The 21516-nt window shown below is 42.1% G+C and overlaps 1 protein-coding gene and 1 long non-coding RNA gene across 2 annotated transcripts in view; both read right to left on the bottom strand.

The window, feature by feature from the left end:
* Positions 1 to 21516, bottom strand: part of LOC148109590 (uncharacterized) — a 123649-nt gene that overhangs the window by 58449 nt on the left and 43684 nt on the right.
* On the bottom strand, positions 12136 to 19981 carry LOC123775417 (uncharacterized). Its single transcript, XR_006775067.2, has 4 exons — positions 19833 to 19981; positions 13368 to 13434; positions 12622 to 12716; positions 12136 to 12510 (listed from the first exon to the last, which is right to left on the bottom strand). It is a non-coding gene; the product is annotated as an uncharacterized LOC123775417 (long non-coding RNA).

The following is a 21516-nucleotide window of genomic DNA, read 5'->3' as shown; positions in this document are numbered from 1 at the left end:
ACTCCATAGTTTCTCCTAACCAGCGTCATACCCTGATATCTGACGTATATCACCCCTGTAGTACGTGACTCAAAAAAATGGTATATTTTAAGTCAATCCTATGTTTAAGTCAATCATAGGTTTATATTTTTATTACCAACATCTGATCATTGACCAAAGACCCATATTGTTAATTCTTTTCTAAAATCATTGTGGTTTGCCTTTGAAAGCCCTGTCACAGATATTTAAGTTGTTGTAGGTAAGCGGATTGGCAATCCCAAATCCCCCATACCCAAGAGCATGCTAATGACAAAATCCTACCAAAGGATCAAAATACTACCAAAAACAAAACAAAAAAAAAAACCCAAACCCCACAGTGTGGAATTCACTAATGCACGGGCTGCTTTTACTTTGACAGTGATACTTATAGAAAGAGGAAAAGCTTTTTGAAGTGTAAGCAGTTTAACAAGGAGAAAAAAATAGATATTCAAACAAATCATAAATGGAAGGAAACTGTAGAACATTGTGATTTTCAATTTTGCCTTTCAGGGTAACTTCTTAAAATTAAACTGTGTTTACTTTAAATTTACATAGTTTAATCTTTCTCAAAGCCTGGTCAGAAGTCACTTTTTTTTTTTTAATTTCACTTTCTTTAATGGTAAAAATAATTACCCAAGCCCTCTCTGCAGGTTTACTTGCAGTTTTACTTTGCCTTCGTAAAGCTGATTCAGTTGACAGTTGCTAAGGTGATGGTATTTTTACAAGACATTTTATTTATGGAGACTAAAGGAGAGGCACATTTTACTTGAGACTTCTTAGAAAATGATACTTGCATATATGTCATAGATACATATATGTCACTCCAGTCAAATTTTAAAGACAGGAGAACTAACAGATGTTGTGAGACTTAATTAAATTAAGGACAAACGTAGTCCATAAACAAAAGCTCTAAAGTTTCCTAGCTGGTAGCTATGTTTTCATCCTTTCATTCTTTATTTTGCTGTTTAAGACTGTGAAACTCAGACCTCATTAGTGGTCTGGAAGATTCAAAGAAATATACTTTCTTACATGGCTCAAGAAGCAGACATAAGTAGTCAAAATAAGAATCATGTAATGAGATTTTTTTAATTACTTGTCCTAATTTACTTGAAATCTCTTGAGCCCAAGACATCACCTCCTACCAGTTGAAATCATTTTACCATCTATTGTTGTTGTTGTTATCATTACTATTAAATAATTCATTGCAAATGGTAGGGATATCCAGAAGGATAAACCCAAAGCCACTTTCTGCATGGAACTACTTGCCCTATGTTCACCATTCCTAAGCTGTTGTATTTCTTGAGGGAAATGTATACATAGCTTACCACCATTTTTTTTTTTAAGATTTTATTTATTTATTTGACAGAGAGACAGACAGCCAGTGAGAGAGGGAACACAAGCAGGGGGAGTGGGAGAGGAAGAAGCAGGCTCCCAGTGGAGCAGGGAGCCCGAGGCAGGGCTCTACCCCAGGACCCTGGGATCACGCCCTGAGTCAAAGGCAGATGCTTAATGACTGAGCCACCCAGGCGCCCCACTCACTACCTTTGTTTCCCATCTTCCTCCCTCAAAAGCTGGCAGTAGGAAGTCAACAAGCAGAGCTTCTCAATCTATTTACCCTCAGTTACAGTCATATGATATAAGGGGACCGAATAGGAAGACTGCAAAGGGCTTCTGGGCAGATTTTCCTCATTTCTAAAAGGAAACACAAGACAGAGACACTTCATCTTTCTCTTGTAGACCTTTGTCATTTACAAGTAAAGCCTGAGACTGTCACAGACATCTTGCTAAATTGTGGACAGAAACAAAGATGCTGGAAATGACAGAGTGGAAATTTGGATAAAAGAAAATCTAGGACCATGATGGCATTGCTAAGCCATTAAAATAACCCTGTAATCACTTTTCCTCCAAACTTCATATTTTGTGAGATAAATGTCTTTATTACTTAAGTAACTTAGAGTTGGATTTTCTGTTATTTAAACCAAAAGCACTCTAAATGATTACACAAATGGCCATAATTCTTTATCCCCTCCCCATATCTATAGCCTATATAATGCAATCCTGATGGAAGGAGACAATTTCTTCACCCCTTAAATCTGAACTGGGCTTGTGACTTGCTTTGGGCAACAGATTATGGCAGAAGCAATGTTGAAAAGTTCAGACCCTGGGCTTCAAGAGGCTTTGCATATTTTTTTCTCTACTTGTGGAATCCCACTGCCATCGTATATAAAGAAGCTCAGGCTAGTCTATGGAAGAGGAGAAGCCCTGTAGAGAGTGACACATTATTCCCAACCACCTCTACTGAGCCATGAAACCATCCAGCCCCAACTAACCCACCAGTTGATCACAGATACATACATGAGCTCAGCCAAGATCAGCCAAGATCAGCCAAACCAGCCCATCCCAGACCTTCCCAGCTTTCTAGCCCAAATTGCCAAACTACAGAATTAGGAATTAAATGAATAGTTATTGTTTTAATAAGATACTATGTGTGGGATTGTTTGTCATGTAGCCAAAGTTAACTGATATATGGATACAAGTTAAAATATGGATTGTTGGTAAGAACAAATTCTCTTAACTGTATGTTTTAATAAGCAATCTTTAAATACACAGTTGACCCTTGAACAATGTGAAGAGTGAGAGGTGCTGATACCCCATGCAGTCGAGAATCTCTGTATAACTTTTGACTCCCCCAAAGTTAACTACTAACAGCCTAGTGCTGACCACAAGTCTTACTGATAAATAAGCAGTTGATTAATATGGATCGTGTATGTTATGTACACTATATGCTGTGTTCTTACAATAAAGTGAGCTAGAGAAAAGAAAATGTTATTGAGAAAATCATAAGTAAGAGAAAACACCTGCAGTACTGGACAGTATTTGTTGAAAAAAATCCATGTATAAGTGAACCCATGCAATTCAAGCCCTTGTTGATCAAAGGTCAACCGCATATCAATCATGGCATTAGAAATGGATACACATAAGTACTGCCAAGATTAAGTCATGAAATAGTACAAATGAGATTTTTGCAGTTGTAGAAATGGAATAATTGAAGACAATGCTGGCATCCTACCATCATTTCCTATTTTTGATCTGTTATAAGGTTGTCCCTATTGGAGATGAGAGTGAGTAGAAAGAAAGGATGGGTGGTATAAAACCACATACAATCTGAAACCATTTATTTTTGGCATCAGAAAACCATATTTGTATGCATCTATGATCCCAATATTTCCTTCCTAATTAAAGTGTTCCTAGGCCTGGGATTGAAAGGAGATTGCATTGTCCATGCATTCCCTAATCAAGTGCAGAGCTAGAGAACAGAAACTTCCTGAGTGGTGGGGACGACCAACCTTTAATTAAATGGCATGTCCATTCACCCAGCTGCTCCAGCCCAAACCTAGGAGGTATCCTTGATTTGTTTCTTTCCCTCCTGCCCCATTTCCAGACCAGAATCAAATCCAGTCAGCTCTAACCACCAAGATATGTCCAGAATCTAACTTTTTCACCACCTCTATCACCACCAGCTAAGCCTGGTCCATCTTTTTCCATTGTATTCTCCTAATTTGGTTTGTTTCTTCCACTCTTCAACTCTTTCCAGTTTATTCCCCGCACAGCAGCCTCAGTGAGCTTTGTAAAATGTAAATCCATTCACCTTCTCCGGGGGTTCCCCTCCAGTGATTTCTTATCACACTGGGAATAAAATCTAAACTTCTTGCCGTTAAAACCAAACTCCAAGGGCTTGTAGGATCTGACCTCTCCCTTGTCTGATTTCATCTCTTGCCACTTTCCCACTTGCTCACCATGCCTCAGCTACACTGACCCTTCTGCAACTCCTGAAAGTCTTTCCCTCCATAAGGCCTTTGTCAGCTCTATTCCTTTTGCCTGGAATGCAGATCCATTGTTGGTCCTCTCATTTCATTCAAGCGTCTCCTCAAATATCATGTCACCAGAGATGCCTTCTCTGGCCACCTAAAAAGGAGCCCCCACCTCCACTAATTCTCTATCCCTTCAACCTGCATCATTTTCTTCTTATACGTATTGCCTGAAATTATAGTATATATTCACGTGTTGACTTATTTCTTATCTGTATTAGTATCAGTTTCCAATCACTGTTGTAATAAATTACCACGACCTTCGTGGTTTGAACAATACGAATGTATCATCTTCAAGTTCCGGAGGTCAGAAGTCTGAAGTGGGTCTCGCTGGGCTAAAATCAATGTATAAATAGGGCTGTATTTCTTTTGGAGAACTCATTTCCTTGTTTTTTCATCCTGTAGGGCCACCTGCACTCCAGGGCATTCGTCCCCTCTCCATCTTCAAAGCTAGCAACAGCAGGTCAAGTCTTTCTCACTTGGCATCACCCTGATGTTCACTCTTCAGCCTCCTTCTTCTGTGTTTTAAGGGCCCTGGTGATACAGCAGGCCCACCTGGATAATCCAGAATAATCTTGCTATTTAAAAGCCAGTTTATTAGTAACCTTAATTTTATCTGCAAACTTAATTCCTGCTGCCATGCAACCTAATATATTCACCTGTTCCAGGAATTAGAACATGAACATCTTGCGGGGGGGGGGGGGGGAGCATTTTTCTGCCTACCGCCCCCCACAAATGGACTAGAATGTGAGTTTCACTGGGGCCAGAGCCAGATCTCCTTCATCCTTCTCCAATACCTGGCACATAGCAACACGTATTGCATATGTGTTTGTTAAGTGAATTCTTGAATGCAACGTACTATTCTAAGAACTCTTCATGTATTATCCTAATTTTGTCTTCACACCTACTCTGTGAAATAACAATTATTTTACATTTGATACAATGGAGGCACAAAGAAGCTAAGTAACTTGCTTTTGGTCACATAGTAAGTGCCAGAGCCAAGGACACAAAGTGAAGCAAACTCTAAGGCCTTTGCTCTAACCACTGTGTTATGGGCCCCCTCGTAAGGGAGTCATGAAAAAGGCAAGGTGGGGCCCTCCTAGAGTCTGCCTTGAATAAACTAAGAGGTAAGACTGAGTGGTAAACACAGGGAGAATGCCATTCTCCTTGACACATGGCTATTCCGTCTCTGTCTAGATGTTGTTAGTGAAGACAAACTCACTAATTTGAGGTGGAAGTTATTTTAATCTTTCAGCCAGGTCTGGTTTGGGTCCAACTAACCATAACTACCCACAGGTTCCTGAGGATATTTTCAAGATAAACGCAAACTCTTTCATTTTTCCTGAGGAGGCCTCCTGCACAGAATTGTTCTCTGCTTTCCTACTCTGGTGAACAAGGCTAGGCCCTGAAGAAACTCAGGAACCACCACCATCTTTGCTTCAAGGCTAGATTTGAGCCACCTCAGCAGCCAACTTCTGTAGCCTTTCCCCTGTGTCTCCCCCTGGTCTCACTCAAAGATGAAAGGCCCCTCCACACAAACAAGACAAGACCCCTAGTCCCTTAACTCAGCACCCAGAATGCTTCAGAGGAGGGAGAATAAGTGAGCGCCTTTTATTATCATTTCCCTCCACTCCTCCCCCAAGTTTCCATCTCCCAGGCCAAGAGAGAGGGTGGGTGAGGCATTGTTCTAAGAGGACCCTATTGTATGTTTGATGAATACCAGGACCCCTCCCTCAGGAGGCTGGGAAGGAGAACAGAGAGTGGGTGGCCAACAGACAGTACTTTTCTTTTTCTGGCAAATATAGTCCAGAAAATGGGTAATTCCCACAAACATAATTAAGTTAGCAGTTCATGTGTAATTTGGCAATATGCTTGCTAATCAAATAATGACTTAAATTGCTTGTGGGATTTTTAAAGGAAAATGTACTTAGTCATTTTAATAAGGATGTTCCTTGGAGACCAATTTTTTGAAGAATTTTGAGGCAAATAAGACTAAGGTCAAAGTGTTATCTCTAGATCTATGTCATTACAGCTGTTCGGAGTACGGTATTTCCCCTGCAATGATCCAGCTACCATACCTATACATGCCATACTCCCTCTGCCTCCCTGTCTCTCTCTCAATCTCCCTCTCAACAATCTCAACCATACACACACACCTCCATTTATATAGACATTTACTTACACCCTTCCTCCTAGTATCTCCCAGTCACCCATTGAATTCTCCCAGCCCTTCTCCCACATGCTGTCCTATTCTCCACTTCCACATGTAATTCCATTTGTATAATGGCACCCCTGGAATCATCAAACACTACCCATGTAGACTGTTGGTATCAGTCTTTCTGCATAAGTTGGTATCCCAGCTCCAATACTTAATATCTATGTGACCTCTTTCAAATTAGTTAACTTCTCTGAGCCTCTGTTTCTGCATCTGAAACTGATATAATAGTACCTAGCTCATGCTCAATATTGAGCATCAACTTTGTCCCTGACATGGTTTCAAGTGCTGAGGATAAAGCAATAAAAATAGAAATCCCTGCTCTCAGGAGGCTTACGTTCTAGTGGGGAGGAAATGGATATCAAGCAAACAAGATAATGTCAGGTAAGTGCTATTGAAGATAAAACACAGTAATGTGGTACAAATTTAGGAGGAAGGTGATAGCCAGCCTCAAATATGGCTACTGATGATCCTTACTTCCTGGTATTCCTGCCCTGTGTAGTCCTTGCCACAGTGAATAGAGCTGACCAAGGTAACAAATAGGATGCTACAGAAATGATGGAATGTGGCTTCCAAGAGTAGTTCATAAAAGACATTGCAGCTTCCACATTGCTCTCTCTTGGATCACTCACCCTGGGGGAAGCCAGCTGCCATGTTGTGAGAACATTTAAACAGTCTCAGGGACAGTCCCACTGCAAGGAGGTGCCATTGGCCAGTGCTTACCTGCTATGTTGAAAGTGATGACTGCAGACCCAGCAAACTCATCAAAGACACCAAGTCATAATCAGTCAGTCAAGCTGTTCTGGAATTCGGACCCACAAAAACTATGAGACTAAATTTTTATTGTCCTTTCAAGTGACTACAAGTTGAAGTAAGTTGTTACACAGCAACAGATAACGAATACGGGGAGCTTTAGATAGAATGGTCAGGAATGGCTTCATTGAACTTCATGCACTCTGGTTAGTGTGAGGATCAAATAAACAAAGTGTACAAAGTGCTTAGTCCCGGGTCAGGCTTTTAGTACATGCTCAGAAACACTGATAATGGTTATTCTTATTATCTGTGGTGAAATCAATCTTCACCCAACACCCTCATATTACAGGTGAGGAGCTTGGGAGCTTGGGAACTTCAGACATTTGTTCGTATCATACAAAGGAAGCATTGGTTAATCTAAGTCTGAGGGACAGGTGTCCTAGCTTCTACTAGAACCTAAGCCAGACCTCTTTCTTGTTATACGCTTCTTGGACACTCATATTTTTGTCTCTTCCTTCCTTGCACAAAATTTGTTGAAGTAAGGATATGACAACTCCGCACGCAGATTAAGACTCTCACCAAGTCTGCTCTACTGCCCTTGAGTGACAGTGCAGGGACAGAGAGGAAATGGGTGTGGTGCATGCAGGAGAGGCTCTTTGACGGCTTACCCATAAGGACCCCTTCAGTAAGCAATTCCCACAGCCAGCTGAGCATTTCTGAATTTATGTGAAATGCACTCTTCCTTGTGAATTGCTGTTGGAAACCCAACAGCTATTTTTAATATTTTGATGCTAGTCACCTGAAAGGCCATGGGGAGGAGGAAAGAGAGAGAGGCAGATTGTCTGCAAAGCCCATGAGCCTCTCTGTGCCTCAGCCTAAAAGATCTTCTCAGAACAGCCTGGCTCCCATATGCTGCTGTTCTCATCTTTCCGTGGGATAACGGAGGCAGCCCACTTTCCTCTCTTGGTGGCTGCCACACCCATTCTCTCCCTGGGCATTCCGTCCTCCCCTCCACCCCCATGACCAGCTGTGGAGTAGCACATGTCCCCCATACCTTCCTCTTTCCTTATATCTTTCAAAGTTAAGCCCATAGGCCCTGCGTGTTATAAAGAGTTCGCTGCCAGTCACTATAGAGAAATAGACAACAGGCAAAGAAAATGACCAATGCAGAACAAATAACAAAGACGACAGAATCTTTTGATGTGGCCATGTCACTCTCTTCCTTAAAACCTTTGGGTCACTTCACATCAACCACGGAATATACCCCAAGCTCTTTAAAGAGGCACACAAAATCCTCCAAGACCTTGCTTGGGTTCAAATCTCTACACCGCACTTGCCAACTTGTGCTTTTGAGCAAGTTACTTATTTTTTGTGCCTCATTTTCTTCTAATGTAAAAAGGGGAACAATAATACAGGGTTGTTGTGAAAATTAATGAGTTAATATGTATAAAACCTTAGGTCAGTATCTGGCCCATAGTAAGTGTTCAATAAAGATGATCTATTACTACTCTCACTGTTCTTACGAACACCTCTGCAAATTTACCCAGTGCTCTCTGCCTTACCTTGCTTGACGATCCCTCACATATGTACCAAGCTTTGAGTCACCTCTATGCTATTTTGTTCGATTCTCCCGTCTCTAGACAGCATTTACCCTCTTATAAGTCTGGCTCACATCTAGGTCATTAGAGAAGATTCTACTCAAGCAAACCTCCATCGGAAAGCATTCCATGACCACTGTCTCATCATCTCAAGCTGGCTCGGGTATTTTCTGCTGTGCTCCTATGCATCCCTCCGTCATTAAGAATATTTGTGTGTGTTTCAATTATCTATAGCGGAATAACAACCCACTCCAAAATTGAATGGATTAAAATAATAGCCATTTGCTCACAGTTCTGTGGGTCAAGAATTTAGGCAAAGCTTGGTTGGGTGGTTCTGCTCCATGTGGCATCAGCTGAGGTCGTTCACTTAGCTGTAATCAACTAGCTGCTGAGCTAAACAGAAAGCCTATGAAGGTTTTAGTCACATGGGTAGTGCCTTAGCGCTCCTCTCACGCTTTTGCTCCATGTGACTAGTTTGGGCTTCCTCATAGCACGGTGGTCTTAGGTAGACAGACTCCTTACGTGGTGGCCGGCTGCAAAGAAGAAGCATTCGAAGAGTGGCAAACGTGAAGCTGTATAGCTCCTTGAAGGCCCATCTTTGGAAGTTACACAATATGTCTTCCACCACAGTCTACTGGTCAAAGCCAGTGACAGGACAAGCTCAAATTCAGGGAAAGGAATAAAAAGACCTTATAGCCATCTTGAAGTCACCACCATAGTTCCCTCTCCCAATAAGATTCTGAGCTCGTTGAAGGCAGGGAGAGAATTCTATTAGTCTTGGGAAGCCCAGCACCTACTTGGGAAGAGTACACGGTAGAGAGTAGGCACTTACAACGTTGTCGTCGCACTGAACTCCCACACAAACACAGGAAAGCTCTGGAGGAGGAGGAGTTGGCCTAACAAAACCTTCAAGGCAGCTCACAGAGGGGTTGCCAAAGCCTCCCACCCACAGCCTCTGCTTCTTGTCAAATTCATCTTCAGCTCTTTCCTGGCACAGCAAGGTGTACAAGCAATGCCAAAGTCACTAATCAAGGGACACTAATCAGTGTCTCTAACTGGCCTTAGCATGGATAAAGGGCAGAAGTGAGAGAAGTTAGTATAATTGGAATGTTCCACATGCCAATCTAAAGGACAGATAAAATATGAAATGTATCTGTACATACATTTCTAACTCTAGTGCTTTGGGGATCCAGAACATCCCCAACCAAGAGAGCTCTAAATTCTTTTTATTTGGGAAAAACCCTCCCCCAAACCTCATGCAAATAACAGTAAAAGTCAGTGGCTAGATCATGAGATTCACTCCTTAATTCCCTAGAGAAAGCGCTGTTGTTTTTCCCCTGGTTCATGACAGCAGCCTGAGATTACTGCAAGACCAGGTGCCAGGGGAGTGACATGGGGAGGAGAGGGTATGCGAGTGAGTCAGCTCAACCAACAATTGTCTGTAGAGAAAATGGCCAGGCCTTGTCTATAGCCAGAATTGGCACAAGCATTCAATTTTTAATGAGCAAACCATTGGGAGGAAAATAAATACAAGTTTAAAATATCTGAGTAAGCAGGATTGCTTCTTTGTTCCTCTTAGTGGTCCATGTCCTTGTCAATGGGATGGATCGGGTCATTTCTAACCTGGGATCCCAAACTGTTGGAGCCACCTGAGGGGAACAACTATAGTCAGAGCCCACGTGGCACCCAACAAAGGTAGGGAAGCAGCTCTCCCCCGCTCATTATAGCTGGGGGCGACTTGGCAGATGCCAGTCATTCTGAAGAGAATCACTTGTATAAGTTAGGAGCGTTCTGGATGGGTGAAAAAGTCACCCATTTTGCAACTCTCTGGAGTACTTGAGAGTGACAAGTGTCACCCAAGTCACCATCTTGTCTTCTTATGAGGCAACCAAGAGTGTAGAAGACAGCATGGGGGAGGGAAAAGTACAAACCCCTTTCCTTCACATTACAAACTGGGGAGAATCCTGGCAGCTGTGACATGTAGGAAAGCAGGTTAGGGAGGGACCATATTCCATATTCCCCAGGTTACCAGCATTCTTCACTTCCCCTCAGAAGCTAGGTTCTAAAGTAAGAAACCCGGGGCACCTGGGTGGCACAGCAGTTAAGCGTCTGCCTTCGGCTCAGGGTGTGATCCTGGCGTTATGGGATCGAGCCCCACATCAGGCTCCTCTGCTATGAGCCTGCTTCTTCCTCTCCCACTCCCCCTGCTTGTGTTCCCTCTCTCGCTGGCTGTCTCTCTGTCGAATAAATAAATAAAATCTTTAAAAAATAATAAATAAAGTAAGAAACCTATGCCAAACATTGATGTTTCCAACCAACAGATATCTTGTGAGCACCTGCCACATAAAAGGCCCATTCCAGGAGGGAGGTACCAAAGAACTTAAGAGACCAGGTATCTGCTATATTGGAATTTTCCAATAAGCAAAAAAAAAAAAAAAAAAAGCAATTTCAGATCACAATAAGTGACATGAAAGGAATACTTTAGGATGTGGGAAGTGTGATGGAGAATGGTTCCTTTAGATAGAGAATGCCTCTCTGGAAAGGTGATATTTGGAGCTGGGCCTTCAGTGATGACACAGAAAGAGGCTGTAATTTGGGAGAGAAGAGCCTCAGGCAGAGGAAACTGCAAGTGCAACCTTGGGACAGAAATGGGCTCGATGTCTTTGAGGACCAGAACGAAGGCCGTGTGGAAATAAGAAACACAGCGCCAGACAAAGTAGGTGAAATAGATGGGTTACATCACGCAGGACCTTGTATATCCTTGTAAAGCAATTGGATTTTCTTTTCCTCCACATTTTGCCTAAATGTTACTGCTTGTTCCTTAACACATTTATAAGGCTTCATTTATCAGAGACAAAGATGTTCCAAAGCAAAGGTCCTCAAAATGTGGCCACAAACCAACAACATTGGCATCACCCAGGAATCCGTTATAAATGCAAAGTCTTAGGCCCCAATACAAACCTGCTGAGTCAAAATCTCTGGGAGTAGAGTCCAGCATTTTATGTTCCGTAAGCCCTCTAGGTGATTTTGGTGCATGATAGTTTGAGAACCATTGCTCCAGAGAAAAGAGCTTTCTAGATTGCTGAAACTTCCTTAAGTATAAACACTTTGTTAAAGAAGACAAGTAAATGTATGTTATATATTTTAGTGTTTCCTGCCTTAAAAAAAAAAAAGGAAATGACAGTACATAGATTCTGTTATGACCTTTTATGGACAATTCATGATCCTCATTATGTGGACTCTGACAATTACTTCTTAGGGTCTAGGAAAGCAGATAAAATTTCTTGGCTCTAGGGGCGCCTGGGTGGCACAGCGGTTAAGCGTCTGCCTTCGGCTCAGGGCGTGATCCCGGCATTCTAGGATCGAGCCCCACATCAGGCTCCTCTGCTAGGAGCCTGCTTCTTTCTCTCCCACTCCTCCTGCTTGTGTTCCCTCTCTCACTGGCTGTCTCTATCTCTGTCGAATAAATAAATAAAATCTAAAAAATAAAAAAAAATAAAATAAATAAAAAAAATTTCTTGGCTCTACACTTAATGGCCCAAGGTGGCTATTCTTTGAAGTTTTGTGCTTGCTTTTTATAGTGGCTCTATAGCTTTCTTTGTTCTGAAGCATTCACTTTACTTAATAATAAATGTAATAAAAATAAATAGTTATTTATTAAGAATTTACTGTAGAACAGAGACTAGGCTTCAATAGCACTGTAAGCAGATGTTATTACCATTAAAAAAAAAAAAAGTAAACAGGCTTCAAAAGGTGAAGTCCTGTGTCCAAGGATACAAAGCTAGTAAAGGGTAATGCTGGTATTCAAACCCAGATATATGAGTTAGCTATCTATTACTGAGCAACAAATGACTCCAAACTAAGCAGCTTAAATAGCAAGCATTTAAAAAAACAAAACAGGGGGCGCCTGGGTGGCACAGCGGTTAAGCGTCTGCCTTCGGCTCAGGGCGTGATCCAGGCATTCCGGGATCGAGTCCCACATCGGGCTCCTCTGCTGGGAGCCTGCTTCTTCCTCTCCCACTCCCCCTGCTCGTGTTCCCTCTCTCGCTGGCTGTCTCTGTCAAATAAATAAATAAATAAATAAATCTTTAAAAAATTTAAAAATTTAAAAATTTAAAAAAAATAAAAAAACAAAACAAAACAAAACAAAACAGCAAGCATTTATTACCTTCCACATTGTCTTCTTATGAGGCAGCCAAGGATGTAGATATCCCACAAGGAGCTGGGAAGACTGAAAACCCCTTTCCTTCACACTGAAGACATCTGAACACACATACACACAGCAAAACAAAACAAAAACAAACAAACAAAAAAAAAAAACCAAAGCAAAACAAAAACAGAAAAGCAAGGATATAAAACCACATGAATGAAAAACAAGAAAATACAGCCATAGAGTGCAGAGACTCAGATATTAGAACTTCTACATACTTAAAAAAAAAAAAACACATTATACTTAATTTATTGAAAGAGAGGAAATTCAGCCTTGAAATTTTTAGCAGAGAACAGAAAATCATTTTTTTTAAAAAGAGCCACTGAAAATGCTAGAACTGAAAAGTAATAAACAATTAAGATATATATGGAATATATTAAATCTACATATGAATAGATTTAATAGTCAATTACACATAGGTAGAGAATTTGTAATATGGAAGAAAATATCTAGAATGAAGCATAGAGAGAAAAAATAAAGGAAAAATTAGAAGAGAGTATAAGAGACCTAGAAAAGCCCTTCATAATTTTTTTAAATAGCCAAAATGTCACAAACGGATAGTTCTGTACAATGCACTTAAAGTAAATCAGTAGAAAAAGATATAATAAATATAAGTCCAAATTTTTATTAGATTCATGGCATAAAATCAGTCTGCCAGTTGCTATAAAAGCATTAAAATGGTTACTTTTAATTCTTGTACTTACCTTTTCTCAGATTCTGGCACTGACCCAAAAGATCCATTAAAGTCTTAATGTATATTTGGTTGAAGTCCTGGAGAGTGAGGAGAGAGATTATGGAACAGAAATACAACTTGAAGGGTTAATTGCTGAGACTTTTCTGAACCTAATTAAATACATCAATTGACAGATCCAAGAAACCCCAAATGGGTTAAACAAAGGAAAACCTTGGTACTTTATAGAAAAACTGCTAAAGATCATAAACAAAGAAAATATTTTAAGAGCAGCCAGAGAAAAAAGACAGATTGCCATTAAAGGAGCTGTAATTAGACTGACAGCTAATTTCTCAACAGCAACACTGGAAGCCAAAAGACAATGGGATAATAGCTTCAAAATAATAAGATAATAATAAGAATAATAAAAGGAATTAACTGCCAACTCTGAATCCTGTTCCCAGGATAGATATATATCCCGAAAAGAGAACTGTTCCAACAAACCAAAACTGGGAGAATTCATCCCCAAAGATCGGAACTAATATATATAGCCTTCAGGCAAAAGGAAATGATTCTAGGTAAAAGGTCAGAAATGCAAAAAGGAATGATAGATATAAAACAATAAGAAAATAATGTCTTGGGGAGAATTATATATGGAGTTTTATAATACAAGGCAAGAGAATTAAGTCAGGAGTGAAATAATAGGGTTACGGTGTGTTCAGGTCTGTGCATTGTCCAAGAAGAGGGAAAAGAACCAATTAATACTGACTTTGTATAAGTTAAGTGTGCACATTGCAATAGCTAGTGCAATCACCACAGGATTTTATAAGATTGGAACAACATTTTAAAGTCCTCGATCAATGCAATGAAATCAAGAACTGAAAGAAATGGAATAGAGAACAAATAGTAGAAATTGAAGAGCTGAGCAAGATGGTAAATTTAAATTTAAAAAATCAGAAATTAGATTATACATAAATGTTTAAATATCCTGTTTAAGAGCCAAAGCTTGTCTTACAGAATTACATTGAATTGCATGTTATTTACAAAAGACAAGACTAAAGCATTAGATTTCTCAAGGATATAATGATATCAATATTAGACAAACTATATATATTAAGGCTAAAAGCACTACCAAAGGCAGAGAGAGTGACTTCATAGTGATAAAAATTAAGCTCAAGAAGATATAAAAGTTCAAAACTTATATGTAACTAAGATACATAGCCTCGAATATTAACTTCTGTGAGATCTGATAGGTCAGACAGAAGCTAGTTCAAATTCACAGGAGTGTATACACATTCATAAAATTGACTTAATGGGCCTGTAAGAATACCATACCCAACATCCGAAGAATACTCATTTATTTTATACACCAAAATTACAAAATTCTGGGCCTTAAAGCAAGCCCCAACTAATGTCAGAGGTCTGAAATCATGCAAAGTACGCTACCTTACCACAGGCTTGAGCTAGAAATCAATAACAAAATAATATGTAGAAAATCATGCTTGGAAATTTTAAAATACATTTGTAAATAAATCTATCGGCTCCAAGAAGGAATCACAATGGAAGCTAGGAAATATTTTGAATAGAGTAATTATGAAAATATGACAAATTCAGTTGTTTTGATACAACATAAGCTGTGCTAAAAGGAAACTATAGCTTTGGACTTTCTTAATCTGAAAGAAGGTATCGTCAAAAAAATCTATTTCAAATATTATACTTACTAAATCATGTGCTCAACCTCATCCATAATCAGGTACATGCAATCAATACCTCAATGAAATGCGACCACAAACTCACCAGAATGGCTACAGTTCAAATGACTGACAATACCAAATGCTGATGAGAATAACTGGCACCTATACTGTTGGTGGAAATATAAGTTGGTACAATCACTTTGAAAACCTATTCAGGGATATTTACGCAGTAAGTAAATATATATGCATTCTGTGTGACCCGGGAAGTCCACTATTCCACTTGTACTTTCACAGTCCCAAGAAATTCATATCCTTACATATCCTGGAGGAGAGGTGTAAGCGCCTTATAAGTCTGGGGGTACATGGAGGGGACCAAATCTTTGATAGAAAACATGAAGAGATTAAAAAATTATGAAGCAGTTTTTTAGTTCTTCTTCTCTTCTCCTGGGAGACTTTGAGCAAAAAAGCTTTGTGACGGAACGTTTTCCAGGCACTTAATCATCCAGAGGCACTTATTCTGAATAGTGGGTCTACATCGAAAACCCTGCTTTTTTCTTGTCTAGCTGTGTGAATTTGGGCGAACTCCTTAACTTCCCTGGGTCTCACTTACAGAAGGGGAACAATGGTAAGGCTGAAATGAGATAATCAAATGGCTACCTGGTGGACATGTTAAGACGGTTTTCCCTTCTCCCAAGACAGGTACAGAGGAAAGGGAGGAAGGATTTGCCCAAAAGTCTGGGCTTTGGGCAAGAGGGATTCAAGACATCTGTGCACGTACATCGGGTATAAAAATAGAAAAGAGATTTAGGACGATGAAACTGGGGGATAAGAGGAGATGGGTCACAAAAACAGATTAAGAAACTAGGCATAGATGTGGAGAATGAAAAGGAAGGTTGACCTTATACTCCTCTCAGCTACCAAATCAAGATTCTTTACATTATCCCTGACCAGTGATTGTGGTCAAGGGGCTCTAGAAATGAGGAATGGAAGTGTGCCAGGACAAGAAACTACCCAAGGCATTGTAGAGCTCCTCCTTTGCGTGCATACACACCAGGCAAGTGTTCTTATTTCATCTCCACTCCCACGGCAGCCTGTACACCCTCTATTCTATCGCATGTGACAGTAAATAGTAGATGGCATTTCTGTCCACTGCCCACTACACTCTGAATTTCTGGAAAACAAAGACAGGTTTTTACTCATCTTGAACCCAAATACCTAGCATAAGAGGCTTTCAATAAATGTTAAGTTAATGAATAGACAGATGAATGAATGATTGACGTAGTTCTGCTTGCTGGAATGAGGGTTCTGGAACTGTACAGCCACCTAGGAAAACTCATCAATAGAGTGCACTGACCCCACTTCCCACACATACTTTGCCACCACCAACTTCCTTCCCATCCTTCAGGGAGAAGCCTGGAGCCTGAGGGGACATTCCTTGGCTTCTCTGACTCCATCCAAAATATTCCATCCGTTGACTGATATTAACCTGAATGTTGCTTCTGTTTTCTTCTCCAGATCTGGGTGAGACTAGATTCTTGACAGTGACTGTCACACAAATATGTAGTTCTCCTGAAGATGTGCCTCTGCCTCCATTCACTGCTCCTGGACCAGTCACTAGTCCTGAGGCAGCCCGAGTGGAGAAGCAGAGTGCCCAATCCAGCAGAAAACATCTTATCCTCGGAAAGCGGTGCAGGGCTTGGCTGAGAGGCATCAGCGCGAACTAGGGGCACATGCGTGGGAGTGATTTTTGAGGATGTTAAACAGGAGAACAAGGAGGGGAGCAGAATATGAATGCAAGGGAGAGGTTCTTGACTTGGAAGCCCCTTACAGTTTGTAGTAGTGTGTTTCTGAATGGCTCCTTGAGGCTTGGACATGGTGATGCCTGACAGTGAATTACAGGCAGAGTCCGGAGTGCCACGGCAGGAAACTGAAGAAGGACTCACAATGCTCAGGGAGCCAGGAATGTTAGAACAAATCTATCGTGTGAGACATATGCTTCTTGGAAGGGTTCAAAGAACATTATTTTCACTAGGCAATAAAGACTATGTCAGCAAGGGTCATCCTCTCTGAGAAGCCTAGTGATGACCCTCTGCTGTGGGCCAGACTGAAAATAGGTGACTCCTCCTTCGAAGCAGTCTCCCTCGTGTCAAGGGCAATGATGGGATCCCAGAATAACGAAGGCCAGATGCCAGTGCTTAACTCTCAGAGCCAAACCAGACATAGACCGTAACAGGCAACAGAGCCAGAGGGGCGACCTGTGGGCCTCCACCCACAGAGGTTTTGATGATGGTTAATAGACCATGGTGTTCTTAGGAACGAGATAGAGGAGCAGCCAATAGAGTGTTGCATGGCTTGTAGAACTGGCCAAAAAATAAAAATCAAGAGCTATTAGGAGAAGCCTGATGGGCCCACAATTTCCAGAGCTGAGCCAGTTTTCAGACCCAAAGCCTGGGTCCTCTTGAGAAAGGATCCTGTACTGCTTCCCATTCTAGAAAAGTTTTTAGATCTTTGAGGATCTAAGGCATGTCAGGACACCCCTGAAAGGTAAAGAACAAGTTATTACACCTTGGTCCTACCGTTGCTAAAGAATCCAAGGCTTGGTGAGCCCCGTTGGGTTTTGGAGAAGCGTAACCTATAACAGGGAATCAACTGCTCCACATACGTATGGGGTGATTCAAGACGCTTGTAGTTTGAGGGCCCAGAGCAAGAGCTGCTCTGCAGCGGATCCAGGCTGCCGGGCACAGTGCCCTGGGGCTCCTCGATCTGGCAGACCCCCTGATGCTAGAGCTCCCTTAACAGATAGGGGGCTGGTTAGAGTCCTAGCAAGCCCCAATAGGAGAGTCACAAGATAGATTTCTAGGGTTCTTCTGGAGCTGCTTTCTTGAGAAAAGAACAACCCACTGTTTTAAAAGCAGTCCCCGGCATGCTACTGAGCCATATTAGAGACTGACATTCCTCCCTCTGGCAATTGCCTCTATTGTTGTTGTTGTTGTTGTTGGCTTCTCTTTATAATAAAATTCCTTGAAAGAATTGTCTACATATTCACTATCTCCACTTACTCTTTTCCCATACTGTTCTGAAACTACTCCCAATCAGGCTTTCATCCCCACGGTTCCACTAAAACTGCCTTTGGGTGAAACTTACCAATGACTTCCATGTTCCAAATCCAATGACTAATTTTAGTCTCTTCATACTTGATCTATCAGCAGCATCTGACCCAGTTGGACACGCCCATCTTGAAACAGCTTCTTTCCTTGCTTCCGAGGATGTCACTCTCTCTTCCTGTCTCACTGGTTCCTCCTCATCACCTTGGCTTATTCTTCTCACATCCTTAACCGCGAATGCTGGAATCCCTGAGGTTCACTCCTGGATTGCTCTTCCTCTCCACCTATATTCCCTCTTCTTAGGTGGCCTCCTCCCACCTATAGCTTTAATGTTTCATGTGCTTTCCACTCCCAAATTTACACCTGTAGCCCCATCCTCTCCCGTGAACTCCAGACTCATGTATCCAACAGCTTATTGGACCTCTCTACTAGCTGTTTATCAGGCATCTTAAACTTAACAATTCTAAAACCAAACCCTGGACCCCTTATTTCCAAACCTGTTCCTCCACCAGCCTTCCCTACCTTAGTAAGCAACAGCTCTATTCCTCCAGCTGCTCAGACCCAAGTCTTCGACTCATCTTTACTTCTCTCCTTCTAAGTTCACATTCCACTCATCACAAGATCTTGCCAACTATCCCTTCCAAATATTCAGAATCTGGCAAATCCTCAGTCCAAGCCGCTATCATCTCTTGCTTAGATTACTGTACCCTGTTCCCTTGCTTCCATCTTTGCCCTCTTCAATTTATTTTAAAATTTGTAGCCAGAATGATCCCGTCTCACTTCTGCTGAAAATCCTCCATAAGTTTCCCATCTCCTTCAGCATAAAATTCAAAGTTCTTGAAGGGCCCCACAAGGTCTGCCTTTGCCTCTGATTCCCCTCTGACCTCACCTCCCACCACTTCCCCGGCACCCTCCCTGGAACACCCCCTCTGTCTTGGACACGCTAACTTCAGACAGCCTCAGGGCTCTCCTCCTCACTGCTCTCCAACGCCACTTCCCCAGAGATACCGCCCCCCTCTATCTTTTGTACCTGTCTTCATGTTTCCTCATAGCATGTCTTGCTACTTGACATATTACACAATATATTGATTTTATTGTCTGCCCCAACCCAGTCGATTTTAAGTTCTCAGAGAGCAGGAGTTTGTTTGATTTCTGTATCCCCAGACCTTAGAATGGTGGCTGGACTAAGATAAATGCTCAACAGATTTTTGTTGAGTGCATGAATAAATATCAGGTCCTGCGCTAACGCACAAGGGAGGGGTGGAGAGGGGAAATGTAGATAAAAATAATTGAGACCTTTAGCAGTCCCCAGCGTGCTACCTTCTCCATTGCACAGGGTTTATGTATGTATCTTCCGCAGACCACAACAAATAGTTGTAACCAGAAAAGTGTAATCAGGCATAGAAAATAATTGGGTTTACTGTTTCTGCTCTTTCTGAACTTAGGATATTACCTTATTTAGGATATTTGACATAGCTCCATTTGCTAAAGCAACTTCGGATGTTAACACCCAAATCCACATGTTTTTCTGCTTGCCTATGAGTTGGGGAATTCCATGTGGCTGGGTCTGGTCTTAGAGACAGCAAGAGTTTCTTAGATGCCTGAGTGACACCATTCACCCCTCTCTTACCAACCCCCTCAAAGGTCTCCCCTACGGTGATTCAGCAGAACCCCAAATTACACAATTTACAATTCACTGACCTCTGAAAAAAGCAAGTCACGCCCCATGGAGAGCTGCAAACAAAAGCAGTCCTGAGCCAGATTCCTTGTTGACTCTGGTCTCTGGTTACACCCCAGGCATAAAAAGGGAGGAAATGTGGTCTTCAAAGCCAGTGCCTCCCCCACTTTTGTCTGTCCCCCGCAGAATCCCTTCCCCCAGCCCAGCCTCCTCTTGAGGTGCCCACTGTGAGGTCAAACACACAAACGCTGCCCAGGGAGGCATTTTCAGGTTGCATACTATATTTAGCTAAAGTAACTTATAGGTCCAGTCTCATGTTCTCGGCCTTGGCAAGGGTTTAAAGACTTAAACAATTCCTCTCAAGCATGCCCTGTTGTGAATCCCCTTCCTGTCCAAAACCCTTTCTTGGCCCAGACCCCAGGAGTCACCTATCAGAAGAATCTGGCCACTCCCAGTGTGCTCTCTTTTCACCTCCTCACAAAGCAGCGACTTTTCCCAAGGGCTCAGGTCAGCCCCCAGAGGTAAGGCCACTTGGCTGACATCTCATGAGTGATTACCTTGTCTCCAGAATTCCAGAAAGGACTTTCCTCAGACCCTTCCGTTTCCCGGACTGGGAGTCTCCGGTTTTGGGGGGCCAGGGCTGGAGGAGACAAATGTGAGGCCTGAATGAAGCACCTCCCCTGCCACACGCCACCAGCAGATTTCACTCACCCACCTTGACATCACTCACTCATCCTGGCCTCACTGCCCTTCTCCACACAATGTTCCCCACAGCCGTGGGCCTGGTGTGAGGCGTAGTAATACTTGTTATTCCCAGGGTGGGCTGTTGGGTTCATCGTCCATGCCAACCTTCATCCATGCCAACTCTATCATTTTTACAGAGGGGAACCTGAGGCCCAGAAAGTGGAAGCCATGTGCCCACAGTCAAAGAACCTGATAGGGTCAAAGGTGGGGCAGGAGACCCTGACTTACAGACCCAGGCTGGGGCTCCTCCCGTGGCAACAACCACTTCACTTGCAGTCTTGAGTTTTTCTCTTCCTGTTCCTCTCTCTCCTTTAGCCTACTTTTATGTCTTTCCTGGAGTTGTATTTCTTCCAGGGGTTCCACCTGGACCCAGCCCACAAGCATATCTAGGTAACTTCCTTCTTGTTACATTTTGAAAGCTCACAGCTCTGTTTCCCCAGCATCCTCAGCCCACCTGTTGGGTTCAGACCCCTCCACTGCTCCTTCTTGTCTCCATACACATTAGATTGTAAAGAACTTTGGAGTTCTTAAAGCATCTTTATGTCCAGCCCTTCATCTATGATCACAAAAAAGCTTGTGAAGCCATCTAGGAATGTAGGTTCCGGGTCACCTGGCTGGCTCAGTCGGTAAAGCACGTGATTCTTGATCTTGGGGTTGTGGGTTCGAGCCCCACGTTGGGTGTAGAGATTACTTAAAATAATAAAAAATCTTAAGGGAAAAGAAAGGAATGTAGATTCCTTTCTTCACTTTTACAGAGGCAGAGGATGAAATGCCAGTGAGGACTTGTCTACCACTACCCCGCAGACAAGTTACAGAGCCGAAGGGCAGGGTCTTCACTCCCCACCTTCTAAGGCTCTTTCATTCTCAGCCTTGTCTCCTCTGTGGAATGGTTCCCAGAACACCATTCCCAGGCAGCTTTATCCTCCACACATTTATTCCCTTGGTTTTGTTCATCTGTCAACT

Source organism: Ursus americanus, chromosome 8 (genome assembly GCF_024610735.1).
Source record: "Ursus americanus isolate L20-20 chromosome 8, mUrsAme1.1.p, whole genome shotgun sequence".
NCBI lineage: Eukaryota > Metazoa > Chordata > Mammalia > Carnivora > Ursidae > Ursus > Ursus americanus.
Note: the sequence above shows the minus strand (reverse complement) of the source record. Positions and strands in the feature narration are given on the sequence as shown.